The 20,558-nt window shown below is 39.1% G+C and overlaps 1 protein-coding gene across 16 annotated transcripts in view; it reads right to left on the reverse strand.

Annotated features, from left to right (window-relative positions):
* The window catches only part of MYO3B (myosin IIIB), a 213,629-nt gene that overhangs the window by 7,838 nt on the left and 185,233 nt on the right, over positions 1–20,558 (reverse strand). For 3 of the 16 annotated variants that reach the window (XR_005932734.1, XR_003924030.1, XR_003924028.1), the window contains one exon: positions 2,455–2,621. The exons of the other annotated variants lie outside the window; for them this stretch is intronic. The gene's annotated coding sequence lies outside the window, so the exon portion shown is untranslated. The remainder of the gene's footprint in view (positions 1–2,454; positions 2,622–20,558) is intronic. 16 annotated transcript variants of the gene reach the window in all.

Here is a 20,558-nt window from a genome sequence, read left to right on the forward strand (position 1 = left end):
CATAAGCCATTTACCCAAAACAGGTTTGCAAGGGTAGTCTCGTCTCTTCTGTTATAGGTGACCACAAACCTAATATCACAAGAACGGTAGTCCTTCTCTAATTAGTCAGACAGGGAGATTTAGAGTACGAGAAGGGGCAGCCTGCTAAAGGAAAGGTAATGGGGCCATTTAGGGAATCATATATATTATTAATAGCGTAGGCAAATAAAGTACATAAATCAGTATGACCAAGAAAAATAGTAAGCATGTGGCTGATTTCCAATCTATAATATCAGATGAAACATGAAAGTGCAACCCTTAATTATAAGCAAATATTAGCACAGACTCATGGGATCTCATCATAACATCTCAAGGTCTACATTCATGAAAATTTAAGCAATGTTTAAAATCATGTTAATTTGTTCTTTGTTTGTTTCTTTTCCTGCCAGTCTAATTTATTCCAAAAGACTTTGGTTCTCAAGCCTGGATATATTGATCATGCCTATGTAAAGCATTGTTATAGCCTGGGGAGAAGACTTTTGTGGAAAAACTTGTCTTTGTTCTCCTTTGATAATTTATATGTATTTTGATGTTTTCAAGCTTTTCCAGTTTTGAATCATTTTTCAAGGCAGCAAGTTAAATTCACTTTTTCTCTTGAAGTCTTAGGCAAATGCAGAAATGACCTCACAGACAATGATAATATACGTCCTCCTGGACTGGATGCTAAGTGGATAATTATGTGCAGCATGTTGATTTCAAGGAACAGCTACATTTTCTTCTGTGCCATACAAGTCTATTCAAGCAGAGGGCTCAAGGGGCTAGTGATTCTGGTCCCACTCATATCAGTGTTAAATGGGAGTGACTGAACATCACTTATGCAGTAAAAAATGCTGTAAATGAACTAGGCTTTATGATTTTAATTATTTCAGCTTTATTTTAAAAAAGAATGATTTACAAAGGGTACATAATGCTGTTTGGCCAAGACTGTTCATACAAACATATTTTCCTCCCTTTCTCGTTCCCATGATTCTCCACCATTTGCACAAATTAGCATCACACCGTAAGTGCAAAATGGGAGTAAAATGAAAAACTTGCCTGAGAAGCAGAGTGAATACTCAGGCAGTTAGCTTCCACTGAGGTCCTGCTGCACCTGCCTGCCTGCCACACTCAAGCCAGTTAATGCAGAACTATCTTGCACATCCCTGTACAAAACTGCGGTCAGTGTGACTTTAGTATGAGCACACGTTAAAAGATACCAGGCCCACATCACAGGGCATTTGTTCACTGCTTGTTAAATGCTACCAACTATAAATGCATCAGAAACAAGGACAGGATAACAGGTCTAATAGGCTTCACAGAACAAGTACTGTAGAATAATCTGTAGCTTCATTTGGGAATAATGAAGTTATCAGGTCTATGCTATATACTATAAATTTAATTATGTTATGTGTCCTGGTTTCAGCTGGGATAGAGTTAACTGTCTTCCTAGTAGCTGGTACGGTGCTATGTTTTGAGTTCAGTGTGTGAAGAATGTTGATAACACACTGCTGTTTTCAGTTGTTGCTAAGTAATGTTTAGACTAAAGTCAAGGACTTTTCAGCTTCTCATGCCCAGCCAGCGAGAAAGCTGGAGGGGCACAAGAAGTTGGCACAGGACACAGCCAGGGCAGCTGACCCAAACTGGCCAACAGGGTATTCCATACCATGGGACGTCCCATCCAGTATAGGAACTGGGAAGCGGGGGCGGGGAATCGGCGCTGGGGGACTAGCTGGGTGCCGGTCGGCGGGTGGTGAGCAATTGCACTGCGCATCATTTGTACATTCCAATCCTTTCATTATTGCTGTTGTCATTTTATTAGTGTTATCATTATCATTATTAGTTTCTTCTTTTCAGTTCTATTAAACCGTTCTTATTTCAACCCACGGGTTTTGCTTCTTTTCCTGATTTTCTCCCCCATCCCACTGGGTGGGGGGGGTGAGTGAGCGGCTGCGTGGTGCTTAGTTGCTGGCTGGCGTTAAACGACGACATTATGGTAGTTCTGCAAAAATGCTGGAGGCTGATAGAAAATAAACACACTATCTCTGAAAGATTTTAATCTCAGTACAGGCAAAACCACACCATGAGACAACAACATAGGGTAGGAGAGAATAAAGAGCAAATCTGCTTGGTGACTTAAGCAATGAGGTGTGTCTCTAACATCTTCTTTTCCCTTCTGAGGTTAATGACAGGGAAAGAGAAAACTAAAGGAAAGAGAAACGGATAGGAAGAAGACAAAAAATGAAACGATCAAGTAAGATACTGGGAAACTAAGGAAGAGAAGAAAGGGGAATAAACAACCATTAATGGTGAAGCAGTAGAACCTAAGTTCTGGCATCAGAGGATTTGATTAATCTAGTAACTCAGGAGCCTGGAGGCATGTCGGCATATTTAATACTATTAACAATTGTAATTCTCTCCAGGACACTTCATGCTTACGTAGCAGTAGCTTCAGAGCTCTGCAAATGTTCAATAAGGCCATCCATTCTGTTGATACAATGAGATATAGTATGATGGGAACCATTCTTGCCACCAAATTCCTGCAGTCCCTTCTTCTACAGAAGAGTGTCCAGGAATATTTATAGGGGCTAGTGCTCTTCATGCTGCTAGTGACAAGCAAGCATGGAAAGAACAATAAATCAGATGTCCTTTGAGGAGTTACAAGGCCTCAGCCCTTGCTAACTGTCACAAAATATCTTACTGGAGCTTCACATAAGTGTTGCTAAGGGAAGGGACATTAACTACTTCAAAAAATACGTATTAATGCTTAGAAAGAGTGATTAATCCTTCACGAATCCTGCAACTGCAGTGTACTCAAAGCTCTTACTTGGATTCGGTAGGTAAGAATAATAAGTTAGATTTAATTAGTTTCAGTGTCAAGAGCTTTGTAGTCTAAGTCTATAGCTTCAAATGTAGTTACCAGATTCACTGAAAACACGGAATCTGGAGGGGTAAAAAGTCCTATAATAGAAAGATTTAAAATAAAATAAAACCAAGCTTCATGATCACCTCAGATCCCCCACACGACTGTGGTGAACTAGAATTCTGTTTATTCAGATGGAGTGTGCTCACAGTGCCAAGAGCCATAGACTGCTAGGGAAATTAGTGTAGCCTCTTTGATGTCATGTGCATCCCAGAATCTGTAACACACTGCTAAAACTGTGAGCACAGCCTTTTGTTTATAACCCTAAACAGAACCATTTGAATACACACACTGAAAGAACTCATAACAGAAGCAATGCGTTTTCTTCCACCCAGTGATTCATTACTTATGGCTTTATTTTAGATACTGCAGTTCTACGCAAAGCCATATGCTTTAGATTATAAAGCACACTAAGCAAATCATGAGTTTTTCAAGATGGTATGTAAAGGCTGTTTTTGCATCTGTTTGTTGCCAGTGACCCAGATGATACTGTAATTAGAACAACAAATATTTTATGTGAAATCAATCATTTAGCTGTCTCTGAACCCTGAGACAATGGCTTTTAGATACACTTTGTTGGGAAACAAGATCCATAAATAGTTAGAATCTTGGCTTTTGTTGTTTTTTTCCCTTCCAACACAGTTCTGATCCTTCAGTATTTGTCAGTTCTTTCAGTCTCTATTGTGAGTGATTTAACTGTAGAGGGAAAAGGCAGAGATTAAACAAAACATACCAAAGAACTAAACTGTCAGTAACTAACACGGGTAAGATTCAAACCTGTCAGCAAACAGCATGCTTCTACAAGTATGGTCCTGAAGACATGTCTTCCTATACACATTGAATATACACAACCCCTCATATGCCCTGCATGTAGTAATATCTAATAGTGGGTTCCAGAGGTGTGGCAACTAGTCAACTAACCAGTCAAAGCCAAGAGGTTTACACAGCTACAACTTTAACTTCAGGAAAAAAATCATGCCAAACCATCCTGAATGGCAGAAACTACTTCTGGACAATGCAGAAAACTTAACTGATGATTATTTTTCTTCCCCTCCTTAAACATGACCCAGGGCAGTTGTGGAAGCTGCTTTTTGGTGAATTTTTGTGATCTTTTCAGAAGAGACAGTTACTGGTGAAAACCAGGACATTTCAGGTATGCTGGAATTACTACATATCACAGCATATTTCCTGGTAAGACCTGCTTAATCCAGTAGCCACCAGGTGATAAGTAATACCTATCTTACATTATCATGTGAGGTAAGTGATGTCTCTCTTGCTGTTTGAGCAGTGCTGTATAATCAATACAAGTGAATGAAGAATTTCGCAGGGGAAAAACCTACTGAGAGCAATTAAATACGAAGAGATCACTTCCGGATCGGGAAATCCCTGAGCCACAAACCATGCTAGGCTGGAGAGTGTTCTGGGCAAATATCTCTGCTTGCCCTACTTTTTTACTATACCCTAGGCTTTTGCTCTTGGTTACTGTCAGAGAGAGGAAATTAGGCTAAACAGACTTGGATTGGACTTCAAATGCTCTTTCTTATGGTGTGGTTTTTTTTTTTTTTCCTCTTTTTTCTTTGTGAGGTTGCTAACATTCAAATGATCAGGAAAGAAATCCACTTAGATTCAAGTAGAACAAATCCCCAAGAGACACCTGAACCTGAGGTTGAGGTAACTCCTCAAAAGGTGCATATCAGAGTCTTCAATGCAAAGATCATTTCAAGGTCAACTTTAACTTCTTATGGTAGGACGGCTGTATTACACTTGCCTTTTTGTTAGCACTGCACCAGATCAGCCTGAGCTTCTGGAAGGCAGAAGTAGAAATCCCATGCAAAGAGGAATACTAAGGAAAGCCAGGCATTCTTCAATTTTCTGGACATGCCCCATTTTCCCTTCTCTGGAATTATTCATCTGAGGTACTAGTCTTGAAGTAGAAACACTGGGACACCTACACAGGCATTGTGCACCTGGAGGCTTGCCATGATGCAAGCTTGTCCCATCAGCATTATGTCATGGTTGGGACTCAGCCTGTTGGTGCAGTTTATTTGTTTAGTGAAGTTAAAGAAAATAGGATTAGAAAGAACCTCAAGTGACTATTTTGTCCTTCTCTGCCTTCCAAAGTAAAACCACATCTCATGTTGGAGGTATGAGAAATTTCCAAAATTGCTCAGAAACAAAAGATATAAAAAAAATCCTCACAAACATAGCATCAACAATGGAGCCATTCATTATTACTTCTGCACGATACTATGACAGCTATTCCTTCAAAGAAGAATTAGGATGATGATTTAGTCAATCCGATTGATTAAATAGCTTTGGCAACTTTAAAGTATGAATCCTAAATATCCTGATGGTATCATCAATTTTAGAGATATTCTCTAAAGTACATTTGGACTTTGCAATACAAAAGTTTTTAAACTGCAGATTGTGGATCTCAAGAGCTGTGTATCATGTGCAAATATGCCTAGAAAACTCACTGGACACTTGGCACTGGTTCATCTTGTGGATTCTAGCTAAGAAAAGCAAAGCATATGGGGAAGAAGATGAAACAAACATAAAAAGTAAACACTGTGATTAACTTTTAAAAATAAAAAGTCAAAACATTCAGTGCATTAGGGAACAGTAACAAATCACAAATACCTTTCTAATACTGCTTCTCTACAGAGCCAAGTACTGAAGTTGCCAAAAATGTATCATACAAATGTGGGGAGCTAGTCTGTGCAATCAAAAGTAGGGCAGGAGGCAATCTGTAAGTTCACACTCAGTTAAGATGTGGTTCATAACGGGCCTGTGTTTCAGAGTTGCTGTCCTAGCATATAGCCTGGATCCTTTTAAAGGTAATCCCTCACCTTCTTCCAAACTGTAATAATAGCATTTTTATCCCATACCCTCAGAGATTAAGCCACTTGATTGACTTTGAATTCTGGACACACAGGAAATTTGTATTAATTTAGCATAATGATGAGGCGCAATAAAGGCTCTGTGGAACCACAGCAGCGTGGTCTCTAAGGTTTTGTTCGTTACAGAAACACAATTTGCATATCTAAAGGCTTGAAACCATGGGTCCATATTGATACAACTAGTATCTCAAATTTGAGTGTAGCAGATTCAGCATATATTTCAAAGAATAAATGGTAGAAGCCCAAGATAAAACTCTCAGTAGATTTCTTCATTAAGAAAGAAGTTTTTTTTCTGAATTCAAGGTAGTTGGCAGCAGTAACTTTTAAAGGAAGTATTAAAGAAAGCTTGACTGAATCCTGCAAAAATGTCACTAGTTAGATATTTGCTTCTCAGTCTTGCTACAGTGATTTGGTCTGACATTTGTAAATCTTGGAAGTAAAGAAGGTATCTTGGCTAGATAAAGGAAACTAATGCTGCTGACCTATGTGCTACAGCAATCCATTCTTAAAGGGGCTGTTAATTGCTACTGGGACTTCTAACATTAGACCTACAATTAGTGATGGCTCAGAATTGATCTACAAATCAAACTCAGGCCAGGGAATTCTAAGGGAATATTTTGAAAGAAAAACTGAAGAAGCATGAGCAAACTATTCAGTCAATGACAGAGTTAGAAAAATAAGTAGGAATAGAAAAAACCTTCAGGCTTTAAATATATCTGTATCTTGTGAAAGAGCATCTAGGTTTTTTTCCCCCTTCCAAATCCAAATCACAAACCTTTGACTACTTACACTATGAATCTTATGATAGAATGCTAGACATGTATAAAAATAAGGGGGTCATTATTTCCAGAGGTGTAGGTCATTAACTTTCATCCTGAAAAGGTAGATGGGACCTTCTAGTAATAGCAAAGTGTGTTCAGAAAATGTAGAAAAGATGTTTAAACAAAACTGAGGGAGGTCTGCAAAGAATTTCAACACTGGGATTTCAATCCTAATAAAGCATTTTTAGGCTATATATTTCATGATACCTAGCCACACCAGCTGCAGTAAGAGCTTTGAGAGTGCAAAGCACATAGAATATGTGTACTTTTCATCCAGTCCTTCCTAAAAGCATTTAAAGAAAAATTTGGCAAAGACTTCAGCTCACGGGAGCAGAGGAATACACACACATATGTGCACATATAAAAATAAAGTGAGTTGACTTTCCGATAATACAGTGACTTGCTTATGTGACAATACATTGTTTTGTTCTGAACTCACCTTTCTTGACAGGACACAGCTTACATAAGTACATCAGCTCACTGTATTATATTCCCCTCTGAACAGAGTCTTTGTACTTGAGTGTCACTTATTTTAAATTGGTAAATGCTACAGAATTAGTTGGGTTTTTTTATTTTTCTCATAAATACATGACTAATTCTAGTGACTTTGATGACATGTTATTCCTCAGAGCTTAACAAACCCTTCTTCACCAACATGAGTGGTGATTTCAGGGTTCAAACTGAGGCACTAGGAGGGCTGATTTTTAAACCATTACAGCTCACCCATTCTCGAAAATCAGGTTCCTTCATGGTATCTTAGTGTAGGTACACAGAATTTCTTGTCACTCCAGAAAATACAGACAAAGTGATTTCAGAAATTTTTGGGGGGAGCTGACTCGGACATATTTTCCACCTCTTAACTACTGTAAATCCTTGATTTTTTTTCCAACCCCTTTCTTACAACTCTGTACTAGATTCTTGGCTGGTAATTGAATAATATATCCCTATAGAATAGCTTGTGATATAGCAACACCAAATTCTGTTTGTGTCCTGATTCTGCACTTGGGTCTGTGGGTATTGTGGAGCATGCAAAGTTGTGAATTAACACTTTAATAGTTACTGTGCACTAATTCCTTGTGTGAATGACCTACAAAGGACCACACAGAGTTACAACATGAATAAACTAGTGCATTGCAAATGTACCTATTGCCATGGAATGCCACTTCTGATTTATCTGTTTTGGATAGCTGAGAAGTATGGCCATATTAACATAACTCTTTTCCATAACATATCTTGCTTCTCAGTAGGACTAATTAGCTTAGGCATGGCACTGCACTCATCCAGCTATACTGCCCCCAGGGTCTGATTCACATCTAGCTTGAGCAGATTTGCAAAGCCCTAGCATGCGCTGAGTCGCTATATCATAAATTTATATTACGGCTTATTCTATACTAACTTTCCCATGGAGACAAAACCTAAAAATCAGTTTTACCACTGTGAACAGATTCATCAAAGTCTCCCATTGAAGTAATGCCGTAATAATAATAACAATATCCTGTCCCCAGTAGAAAGGCTCATATCCTGAAAACGCTAACATTGATGCACACCTTCCCTACTAGAATTAGTTCCTCTGAAGCCAGCCCCAACACTAAGCATATGAATACAAGGGAAAAAAAGGAAAGTCTCAGGAAACCATGTTGATATTAATATGGTTTAGAGAAATATGATTAAAATGGAAATATAAAATAGAATTTTAAACTCCTCCCTTTAGAAAGGACTGTCTTAATTATTTCAATTATTAAAAGGCCCTATGAAGTAAAAGGCTGTGGGCTGAGAGAAATATATATTTCTCTTCATACGTAGAAGATGATACAATAAATTTTAAAAGTCCAGCACTCACTCTATCTACACAATACTTGAATTAACTCATGAAGCAATCTTAATTCAGAGATAATTGAGAGCCATACACTTTCTACAAACACACAGTAACATGTAGGAGTACTTAAGCTAATCTTTGATGAAAAATTCTTATGTTAGGTTCTTCAATAAAATAAGCACAAGAATAACTTTTGCTTTCACGGAAAGTGTCAATTCCACATGTAGCTGCTCAGCATTGTCTAAATTAAATGAATATGTGACTTGTGGGTAGACAGAGGCAAACTGAAGATAATCAGCAAAATTTATGTTTTCAAATAATGTACAAAACACATAAATCACTTCGGAGGCCCATAAAATTTTTTTTGAAAAAGATATTTAAATTATAATATAGCAAAAAGGAAAGAAACATGACCATAAGTTACAGTTCATTGTTTGCTTTTACAAGGTAGAGTGGCAGGAAATTATCTCCCTCTCATCACACATTTCATTTTTGATCAGGTGATTTTGCATTATTTGTAACTTCAAAAAGCAGCCACAAAAATATGAGGTGCCAAAGATATTTTTTCTTCTCTGAAGATGCAATTTTCTAGAAGAAAACTGTCTACAACACCACATACAGCAAACCAAGATTTTCAGTTTTTACTGCAAACACTCACTCATGCCAGCAATCTACATGAAGTCAATGCGTTATGCCACTGCATAATGATGGATCATGTGAGGCCTTGTAGGACAGGACCAATATTCTTTAAAATACATGTTATTATTTAATGATTTATCCATTTTTATTACTGTCAACCAATAACACGTATTTGTTCAAAACAAATTACTATTCTTTCATCATTATGTTGACAACATTTTGTTCAGAACAATCCATGGTACAAGAAAGGCATCATTATTTACAGAGAACCATAAATCCTTATTTTTGTTTCTAAAATACATAGTAGAGGTTAACTACACTTATCATACTTTGCTTTCTGTGCGTGTCTCTGCTATTAGGACTTCATCTGGAAAGTTTATGCAGAGATACAAAACACCTTAGGTAGCTGTTTTGGCCTATGAAGTCTTAGCTTTATGTGTTTTGTGTATTTATTTTTTAGAGAAAGAGTTACTGTTTCAAAATAAAGCCTTGCAGGGTAGGACGTGAGCAGGCAGGCTACACAGCTGCTGTGTGGCCTGTGATGAGGAAGGTTCCTGTACCACCTGACAGTGCCAGCAAAGGGCTAATGCCCTCATGACACTTGTCCTTCTTTCTCTTTCCCTCATGGCTGCAGACAGCCAGGACTAGGATAACAGTTTGAACATACAGAGAATTTGCAACATCGGCCTTGTGAGGGATGAATTTCCCAGCCATCTCTGCTGAAGCATTAAATGAAGATGTCTAATGATGACATTCTAAACATCACCATTACTTATTTCACTGGAGCTCAACGCACACAGAGGAAGAGATAGTCAATCATATTATGAAGAGCTACATGACGCACCGCTCCTCTTACACAAGAAACAGCAGTAGCTTGTGCCACTATTCAAGACAGACATGAGTCCCCAAACTCTAGCTGTGAACCTGGGCCCACAGAAAGGAGGCTGAGCCCATCAGGGTTCATCCTTGTAACGAAACACCATGGTAGGAGAGGGTTCAAGGGGACCAAGGAGCTGAGAGAGCACACCTGATTACCTTTTCGAGTTTTATTTGTGGATGATGAAAATAATCAGAAGTAAATGTTTCATATCCTATCATGTATCGCATCACTGGAGAGGACGCAAAGCTTGTACTTTGTGCAGAACCAAAGGGACAAAACCAGTAATCCTGCCTGCAACCACACTTTTCTTATCCTTTTAAAGAACTTATGGCAAACCTGTGGATAAGAAGCGCTCTGCTGCAGCCAAGTGTAACTAAGATGGCATCCAGCTATATTTTTAACATCTATTAAAACCAGAACTATGGCAATTTAACTTAGTATCCAACAGAAAAACGTGCTTATTGTCCATACTCAATGGGAAAAAAAAAGTCAATGACATCACAAGAAGTGCCTATGCTTTTTCTTTTTGATGGTATCAAAAAGTTTCTTTAGATTACTGGCATTTGAACATAAGAAACTATTAAAGTAGTGCACAAAGTCAATAAAACGATCTCACTAGACTTGCCAATGTGTATAAGGGGTTTTATCTTTAAAAATAGCCTAGTATTTAGTTGTATAAGCTCTAAATGGTGTTTAATGGGTGAAAATGCTTAAAGATTTCTGAAAGGTATTCCTATTTCTTGGCCATTAGCATGCCATGCCAGGATAATTTAAATCTGCTTTCAGTTCTGGGTACTCCAGATCACAGCTCTCTTTATTTCTAAAGGGGAGGGATTTCCACCTATGTGGAAGAGAAGCATCCCAATAAAAACTATAACGCCACTAATGGGGCCTCTTCAGGAAGTGCTGTGACCAGACAACTATAACTGCACCTGAGTTAGAAGTTAGTTGGGCTTCTTTTTTATTCATTTATTTCTTCACTAATTCTGGAATTTTAGGGCAACAGAAACTTTTTTGTGAATTCAGGTCATATTAGCTAACAGTTTCAGCTGAAATAACATGAAAAAACTTCAGAGATGTTGAAACAATTCATTCTGGCATCTCAAAAACAAAACATTTTGATTTTGTCACAAGGGGACTCCTTTCCCAAAACAGAGGAGGTAGTGCTGCCACCCCTGATATCCAAAAACTCAGTGATTAGGCCATGTTCTTAGGTTGTGAAAGATGTAGCTTCAAACGCCTCCTTAAACTGTTTTGGTACAGGGACTTGAACCCACACATCATGCTTCTCAGGAGAGTAACCTAACTGCTGGGCTAGAAAATATTCTTAGGTAGGTTTCTCTCAGCCTCGTTTGTTGAAAGTGTCCCACTTTGCCTAAAGTAGTTAAATATTCATTGAAACAGAGATTGAAAGCCAGGTGCTGGCCCCCTTTTCCTCTGACTGCTCAAATTACCAGGATCTCAAGTCATTCACATGCTCTCTGTTTCTGTGGCCTACTTACTATTTAATGTACATTCCACTGATGGGAGAAAGGGGAGAAGGAGAAAATGTTTTCTTCTCTGAACTTCTGTATCTGCCTTGAGCACAGACCAGGCCGTTGAAAATATGGGTCGGTGAAAGTTTTGAGCCTTACATTTGGAAGGACAGTAGTATGGAAGGTAAGAAATTATCACTTTCCAACATATAGAGTAGTTAAAAATAGAGTAGTTTAATGACAAGAAATAGTATTATTTAAAGGAGAAAGAAGTGAGACATCTGCATCTATTTGTATCCAGTGTTTATCCCTATTGGCACAATTAATAAAAGCTATGCATAAATCACATGAAGTTCATTAAATCCACTGGCTCAGGCTGCTGACTAATTGGTAAATACACACTTGATAAAAATGTAAAATGTATGCCAACTCCACATTTTAAAACTGGTTTCTAGTTAAGATGTCTCTGCTTCCCAGTTGCTTTTCCAACAGAGCTCGATTTTCACGGTTATGGGTCTTAGGGAAACAATAATGCCCAGAACAGTGCCAAAAGATCTTAGGCCCTAGAGTAAGAAAACAAAAGCAGCTCTATTGAGCTTACAGAGACCAAGGAGTTAGCTATCCTGTGTCTAGGGCAATTTTCTAATGTACCTGTGAATCTAAGGTCTCCTGATGCCAGCTGTGCACATTTCAGTAGACTCTTCAGGCACTTCAACTCCTTTACAAATGAGGCCTTCAGCATTTGCTTCTGTACTACTGCCTTCAACTAGTCCGACATGAAGGTATCATCGCTCAGCGAAACTTTGATTGAGTTAAAACTGACAATTCTGACAAATTAAAGGTCCAGGAACTATGCAGGCCTGTGCAGACAGACAGTCTGACACTGTCAGAATTAGACACAAGTAAAAACTAATTCTGAAAAACATGATGAGTGTGAGAGTGGCTGAGGCTGGAGCCATCTACCCCAACACTTCTCTAAAGGTCACAGAAGACCCATCTCCACTCGTGTGGACATGGTGAAGCCTCTGTACTCTCCAGTCCAGCACACCCTCCTTTTCAGAGGAGGCCAGCACCCAGCCAGCCACACATTTTTATAGATAGGGAGCTCAGCAAAAGACTTTCATAGTTATGATGCCTTTTAACAAATCCATGGAGAGCCTTATCTGAAGGGTCTCTTTCTGCCACCATTACTGATGGCTCTGATTGTGGAGGGCCTTCCTGACATCAAACAATCCCAGATGCAGAGAGGCCTTGGGAGCTAGCCCAGTACTTTGTCTGGGCCTGACCTCAAGTTTTCTGTATTTACATTTTTTCCAAAACATGATTTCGAACAGATGTCACTGGACACCAGAGCTCTTCTCCAGGGCTGGAGTAGAAAATCACAGAAAAAGAGGGAGATACAGAGCAGCTCAATTTACATTACATATTGATCTGCATAGCAAGGAGAGGGTCGAATCCACCCATTTCCAGTTTTAGTTTAATTAGACTCACATTCATATATCAGTGCTGGTTTCCCTCTATTATGGCTCAAGCAAAATGCTTTGTTTGATTGTGAACAGCCTTATAACTAAGTGCAGTATTTTGGGTTAGGGATGGTTTAGGACCATCTCTGCTTGTATTCTCTATTTCTGCCATTGACTTTGACAGTGCCTGAACAACACATTCAAAGCACTTGCCTCAAACCACACTTATGGTGTGCATGTTTGAAACAAAGGATGAAATAAAGTTGACAAACAGTATTACGAAATTGATATAGCTTTAATAGTGGCTTAATGAAAGAAATGGGAGTATGAAACTCCCTTCTTCTCTAGACAATGTGTGGTGAAATAAGCTGTCCGCAATGGAGGGAAAAAAGCTTAAAAAGAAACATTTGGAAACAATACAATGACATACGGTCCCATATGTTGAATCTATAATGCTTCCTAATTCCTTCAGGGTAAAATTCACTCTTCTCCTGAACAAATTCCAAGTAACTGGGATTTGCCTGTGAGGGCTGAAGGAAGGAATAAAATCTGTCCTCTGTACGCAGACAGGAGACATGGCTACGAAGCAGCTTCTCTGCAGTTGCCATTTTACCCCTGGATTGGAGCAGCATGGGTAACATTTTTTGATCCTTTTCTGGGTATTTATAATTGCTGATCCACAGGCCCATCCTCATCTCTTCTCCCTGGTCAAGTCTGCTCAGGGAATGCTTTCCATGTAGGGTGCTCCACGGTAAAGAGGGCACGTGCTCAGCTTTCTGAATCATGGTAGCACAGCAGAATAGCTAGTGTCGCTTTGAAAGTTTTCTATATAGAAAGCTGCATGTTGGTGCTGATAAGGCATGCCCAGGGCCCCAGGGCAATTACGCTCTACAGCAGTTTTAGGTGATGCCTGTACAGCCCTTAGTTTTTTTGAGATACATGATTTCCACTCATAATTCCTGGTCCTATGCAGTTCACCAATCTCTGGATGAGGGAGTGGGAGAGGAAAAGGCCTGCAAAATCTAGCAACAGTTTTTGTGCTCTTAACAGCACTGATTTTGTAAGTGTGCTCAACACAAGTGGTCAAACATCTATCCAGCAATGAAAGTGTCTCATATATAAATGCTCTGAATTAAATTGTGATATAATAATAATTATTGGAATTTTGGCACATTTTAGGTGGTTGCATTGCTCACAGGATCAACTCAAGGCACAGGCAACTGCCTAGGTTAACAAATTACTGGAGATACTGAAGTGGCCACAGTTCTGTTGAGTGCTCACAGCTCTGGAAAGCCAGGCTACCTGGTGCTAAGGTACACACTTGTAGTTTTCATCACTGACCCGTATGGATGTAACATTGTACTGCAATACCTCTGTTCGTACATGAAAGGGAAATTTTTCTCACAATCCTTATTCTTACACTCCTTATTGATGGGACGTTCCAAACTTCAGATGGTCCAAAGATGACATATACTGCTATTTGCCTGGTCATTAAAGTGCAGCTCCATGGCCATTTTATAGGTCATTTAAGCTGTTTTTTAATTTTCTATTTGTCACCATCTCTAGTCTGTTTCAGGAGCCAGTAATCAGCTGTATTCATTGATCTAATTTCTTTGTATATGAATAGTTTTGAAATTGTATGTTACTAAAAAGTTATGTATTTGAATTCTTGTTCACATTTTTTTTAATTTGTGTGAAATACCATGCCCTCACCAGCCTGTCTGTCAGGAAGAGGCACCTTTGCATTTTGTAAGTGGGTATCTCTACAGCCCACTAGGACTATCTTTATGCATTCAGCCAAATTCAGCAGACTATGTCCTCTGCTGCTGATTCTCCTCCTTCTGTTTTGACTAGATCATGCAACTGAGCTTGCTGATATATAACTCAGACTAAAAAAAGAAAAGATGATTTTGTCTTTTACACAGATGGTGTTGGTAGTAACAAGAATGACCTGTGAACATTGGAGGGAGTAACATTGTAGTGAGTGGCACCTCCACTGAAAAATGACCTGTGAGATGATGTCTAGATTCTTCAGCTCAGCTGAAGTCCAACAACAGGGAGGGGGATTCAAAAGGTATGTTCACGACTGCTACCAGAGAAAGATAAAAAAAGTGTAGCAGATATGAAATGAGATTAATCGACTCACTAAAAAAGTTCATTTAGTAGAAATCCTGCTGTGAAATGGGAATAAAGGCAGAAAAGCCTTTGTCCCCGATGTGGTAGGTCAAGGGAACTAAGGCAATATGCTGAAATCAAACCAAAATTTTTAGTTTTATTTTCCCTTAGCTGTGACTAAATAAAGCACAGGCTTATTATTTCCTACATTCTTGAAAGATACCTTTGTTCTTTACTTTTTACATCAAAGCTTGCATTAAGAGAAATTTTTGGGGAACTGGCATTCTTAAGCATTTCATCCCCCACAAATCAATAAACCTAAACATATGCAGTGACATCTTGCAGTGCCCAGGCACAAGATGAGGAGTCTGAAGAAACTGCAGGATGCTTCTCTGAGCTGCTAGTCTGGAAATGGCAGCATGCGACATCTGGGAAAGACATCTCTCAGTACCAGACACCAGCTACAACATCCTCTGCATGTAGCAGGACAGCGCCTGAACCTCAGGGGCCCTTCAAGATTTTAACATTCAAAAAACTCTTTTATGCTCAGAGATTTGTGAAAAGACTCTCACACTATGCCTTGCACACACTGACTTCTACAAATGGTCAGTAATACTCGTATCGCACACGTGGCTACCAGCTAATTGTCACAGACTTCTGGAAATTCATTTTCTCAAAGACAGAAAAATTCAGATGTGCCTGTACTGAGCATCCTGGCTTCAGGAAAGGTGCAAAAACAGCCAATAAAATGATAGCATGTGCTGCAAAAGATCTGGCTGAGTATGGACGAGATGGTTGTGTCAAGCGCTGCTTTGAATGAGTTTTTGTTCTTGAGTATTATCTGAGTTGACTCTGAGATTCTGCTTTGCTACCTTAGCTGCCCAGCTGACTCAGCTCAATAGTGCTGTCCCAAGGACTCTGATCTACAGCAAATAAGGGAGCCTAGCATGCAGCCCTCTAAACATGAGGTGTCACAACCCAGGCTTTCAGAAGGAATTTCTACTACAGAGATGCCTCTTCAGACAGAGTTGGAACTGTTGGGAGACTGACCTTATCCTGCAACCAGATTGGAAACCATAACCCTAAGGAAAGACAGGCATCATCGTAGGAAAGTAGTGTGTGCTCTAGGATGAGCATCTTCTCAATCCAGCTCTACTCATTTGCGTTCAGCTCCAAGTAGAAGTCCACCACAATGCTTTTTTATTTTTCTCCTGGAAGACAGTTATAAAGCTGTCATAAACTCAGAGGTGGATATGATGGAGATGAGGGCTTTAGATCTCTGATTCCCCCACTAAAAGCAGCAGAGATCTTTTAAGGCCATAGGCAGAGATTAAGAAGCACTTGACTTTGCTTCTCCAGCTGGAGGACAGGGACAAGGGTTATCCAGACTAAAACTACAAAAGAAAAGGAAGGATGCAAAGAAAGTATTTAGGCCTAGAACCACAATAAACTACCAGAATAAACTTCTGCCCAGTAAGTTTCTAGAAGGCACTAAGCTAAACTCAATGCTGATCCAAGCTGAGTTTTATTACGTGATAGGTACAGAGCCAACGGTACATCCTAAACATATCCACACAGGTACTATACACACCGCGCTACAGGAACGAAAAGTCTTCCCTCTTTGGGAAATCATCCTGTATTGAAGGTAAAAGATGATTATCCCTCTTCCAATCACCACCACTTGCTCTTCCACATCTCTGAAAAGGGCAATGAAAGCTACTAGAAACCATTTCAAAAGCTAAACCAAGATGGGGCTGAGGAGGGAATGGTATGGGGAGGGAAGAAATGATAACTCCTGTATATTTATCTCCAAAACTACTCACTGTTTTAGTTATTTGCCTCTCTTTGGTTCTTGTCTTTGTAGGTCAAAATGGTTACCAACAGACACTCTCTCTGTTTATTTGGCGTCTATGACACCTCTATCAGAATATGAATCAGCATCAGCAGTGTGTCAGCCTGTACTGGTGGTAAGAGTGATGCCTGCCACTCTCCTTCCACTGTAATGTTTACACTATTTTTTATTTTAAAAAAATATGTGAACTTGACACTAGCTGCATTAGACCATCGCCAATACTTGGAAAAGTCATCTCTCTTCTTGTTTAATATTTGGAAATACTTAAAGAGTTTGAGGAAAATATTTTCATGGAATGTTTGATGTAAAAAATGCTCCAAGGCAGATAGATTTTTTCAGTTAACATTTCAAAATTGCTTCAAGACTGGATGAAGGATCTGATGAAATACTTCTATGTTTTAATTTTCCAGCTGCAAAATGAAACTCTATTTAATATTTAAAAGATCTTTTACAAAATACACAGAACTATTAAAAACACTACCTGGGCTATTCTGCAGGAAAGGGAACAGAAACAAACATGCCTGGAATACAAGGCCCTGCAGCCACTCAGCAGTCCACAAAACAACTTTGGTGAGCTTAACCACATCCTTCCTTCCCAGGGCAGCCGTTCCCCACAGAAAGCACAGAGCCAACATGCTCTTGCCAGATATTTGAAATAATGATTGGGGGGAAAAAAAGCATCAATTCACCCAGGAAAAAGCTCAGCTTCTTCTAGATGGACTGGGGCTGGTACTTATGTGAAATCATCCTTAGACCAACTGTAAAGAAGGGGCACAGTGTGCAATTACTGCATCTACCTAATACTTGCTGGAAGAGGACAAGGAGCAGATGGGTTTATATCCCCACTCATCATCTGGCTGATTGGCTAAATTGGCTTTACATACATGCAGCTCGGAATGTTTTATAGCACTCTCCTTCACATTCTTTCTCTAGTGACTGCATTTTTCCTCTTACATCAAATTTCCTCTTGCATTGAGAGGGCAGCTCCTGGATTACTTTGCTCCATGTATCTGTGGAACAACTGGTACCTGTTTGATGTGTTGCTGCACCATTTGCTCTAGAATGGAGTAGCACTTTAAAAGTGGATGGAAGGTTGCAGAAGAATTGTGATTTGTTGATCCACTGACACAACAACTTTGTCCTCACCACTCTGATCTGGCAGAAAGGAACACAGCAGCAACAGTGGAGGTTTATTCAATCCTCAGAGTGTTTTACTGCCTTCTACAGTAGAATCACTATCCCTTTAAGCTGGAAGATGGTCCACTGATCAAAGCCTGTTTTCTCAACCTGTGGGGAGCAAGATTTGCTGTATAGTGATGGCTACTTGCTGTAGTTACTATAGAAACACATAGGAACCACAGACTTACAGGAAAGAGTAAGAGTTTGAGTAGTGCACCAGACTGAGCAAGATACAACATTTTAGATTTTCCTCTCCACTCTGGCAGGCTCAGCTGTGTTGCAGACAGATATAAATGAAGAAAATAATTATTTCTGTTATTCTCAGGTCTTTTTCAGTCTGCTATAGCAAATAATGCAGTTTATTCTCACGCTTGCAAGGCTCTGCAGTACTAGCAAAACTTGTTTTAAGCGCTCTCTGTTTATTTTTCTCATATTTCAAAGGTAACTCTTCACTGCAAGCTCACTTCTCCTCTTCTAAAAGCATACCCCCTACCCTTTAATATTTATAACAAAGACTTAATGGAGAACCGAAGGTCTACAGTCTTGGAGATCATGATGCACTAAATGTATCTCATATGTCTTGCTAGGGCTAATTTGTCTGCATGGAGTGTAGGTTGACACTGCACTAAAGCTTCTAGCTCCTGTGCATCTGGACCCAGCTACCCTGCTGGGAGCACACATCCCAAGGTACTTTCACATATAAATTCCATAACAGTGAAATACAGAAATCTAGTCTAGCCTGAAGACATGACAAACTTATGACTCATCTTGGCCACTCTTGTCTAAAGTTTTCTATGAAGCAGATGACAACATTTTCTTTACCCACTGTTGCAATCTGTGTACAAGAGTTGACCAAAATCTAACAGGGTTCCCATGAATTGATCTATTTTAGGGCCTAGCACTTTTGCAGGCACATATGCTTAGGCAACTTGGAAACCATCTGTATTTCAGCTTCTTGGCTAACAAAAGGGAATTTCCATCTTAAAAGCTGGTAGTAGAGCTGGTGGTAGTTTTCAGTTTCAGAGTCATCTGAGATACTTCGACAGAAACAGATACTGCAAAGTACTACGGAACCAGAATTTGGCCTAGCATATGAACTCAGTCTCACCGTTAGAATCTGTGGTTGAAAACTGCTAATTCTTAATTTCTTTAAGAATCAGATCTTAACTTTGCAATGACTTCTTTTTCATCTGCATGCAAGATTTTAAAAATAGGACTGGTGTTTCCTTTAATTAGTATTTGATACAGTATTAATATTCCTATTTATCTTCTACATGCCATATGGATTAAATTCTCATTACTTTTGATCTTAATACTTTTAAAATATGTAAATCAGCAGACAGACACCCTCTTTAAAGCAGTGTTTGCACACCACATCTATTATTGCCTTGGGCAACAGGAAAATATCTGCATTGCTAAAATTCCAGAATTGTGAGGAAATCTTGAAAAATCAGATATTAAACTGATCAATCTAGATGAATTATATAATGACCACGTAAACTGCAGTTCTTTAGATTCAGCTCTACCTAAAAGTGACATTAAAAGTGGCCAAAGACCATTACAGAACATGTACTTAAAAGGGATCAACCAAGTTAATTTCTGGAAGGAGACAAATGTTTTCACAGATTGAGCTAATTCCAGATGCAATGCCTTAGAAGAACACTACACTTTTTTGAAAAACTTACCTTTAATCTCAGACATAAAAAATATAATGATTTGTTTTCAAGTTTATAGAAGATACTGTTATCTTAATTCATCTCTTATTTTTCCAACACTATAGCACGCTGCTCACTAATAGATTTGCATGGGCATGTATTTCAATTTATTTGAATACTGCGCTTAAGGAGAGAGGAGAAACTTATGGGACTCATCAATACAAACAACAGGCAAAGAGCATACATGGGACTGACCTCTCTGTTCACACTGTAAGTAATCTCCAGTGACATGGGAAGCATTTGGATTTAGTGTTGAATGAACATGGTTCATGAATGTGTTAGTCTGAAAACAAAAGCCTATCCAATCATTTTACATTTGATCTTCCTACAACATATAATAACATATTTGTAGCTAGGCCTGTTAAATCTCTCTGCCTATATTATACTGCTGAAGTATATGCCTGAGAGTTTTCAGAAGAAATTAAGAAAATATGGCTGTGAAAAACAGGGCTCACTCCTGCCATGCTCCGACTGAGAGATGGAGGGAGGACACCGTGCAGCTGCAACCACATTGCATGCCCCAGAGCATGTGCGTGGCGCCTGCATGGAGTATCCATTCCCTACCTTTCAGCCCTGGAAAATCTTTACCTGTTGAGAAATACTACATGAAAACTAATGTTCTGGTAACAAAAAAACCCAACCAACCAAACAAAAACAAATTGCTTTTCAGTATCAGAAAAGGCATTTTCAGGGAAGCTGGGCACTGCTGGGTGCATTTAGTCCCTCTTATTTTTATTTTTCTGATCTCATCTAAAATCGACTGAG

The sequence above is a fragment of the Aquila chrysaetos genome, chromosome 6 (genome assembly GCF_900496995.4).
Source record: "Aquila chrysaetos chrysaetos chromosome 6, bAquChr1.4, whole genome shotgun sequence".
NCBI classification, from domain to species: domain Eukaryota; kingdom Metazoa; phylum Chordata; class Aves; order Accipitriformes; family Accipitridae; genus Aquila; species Aquila chrysaetos.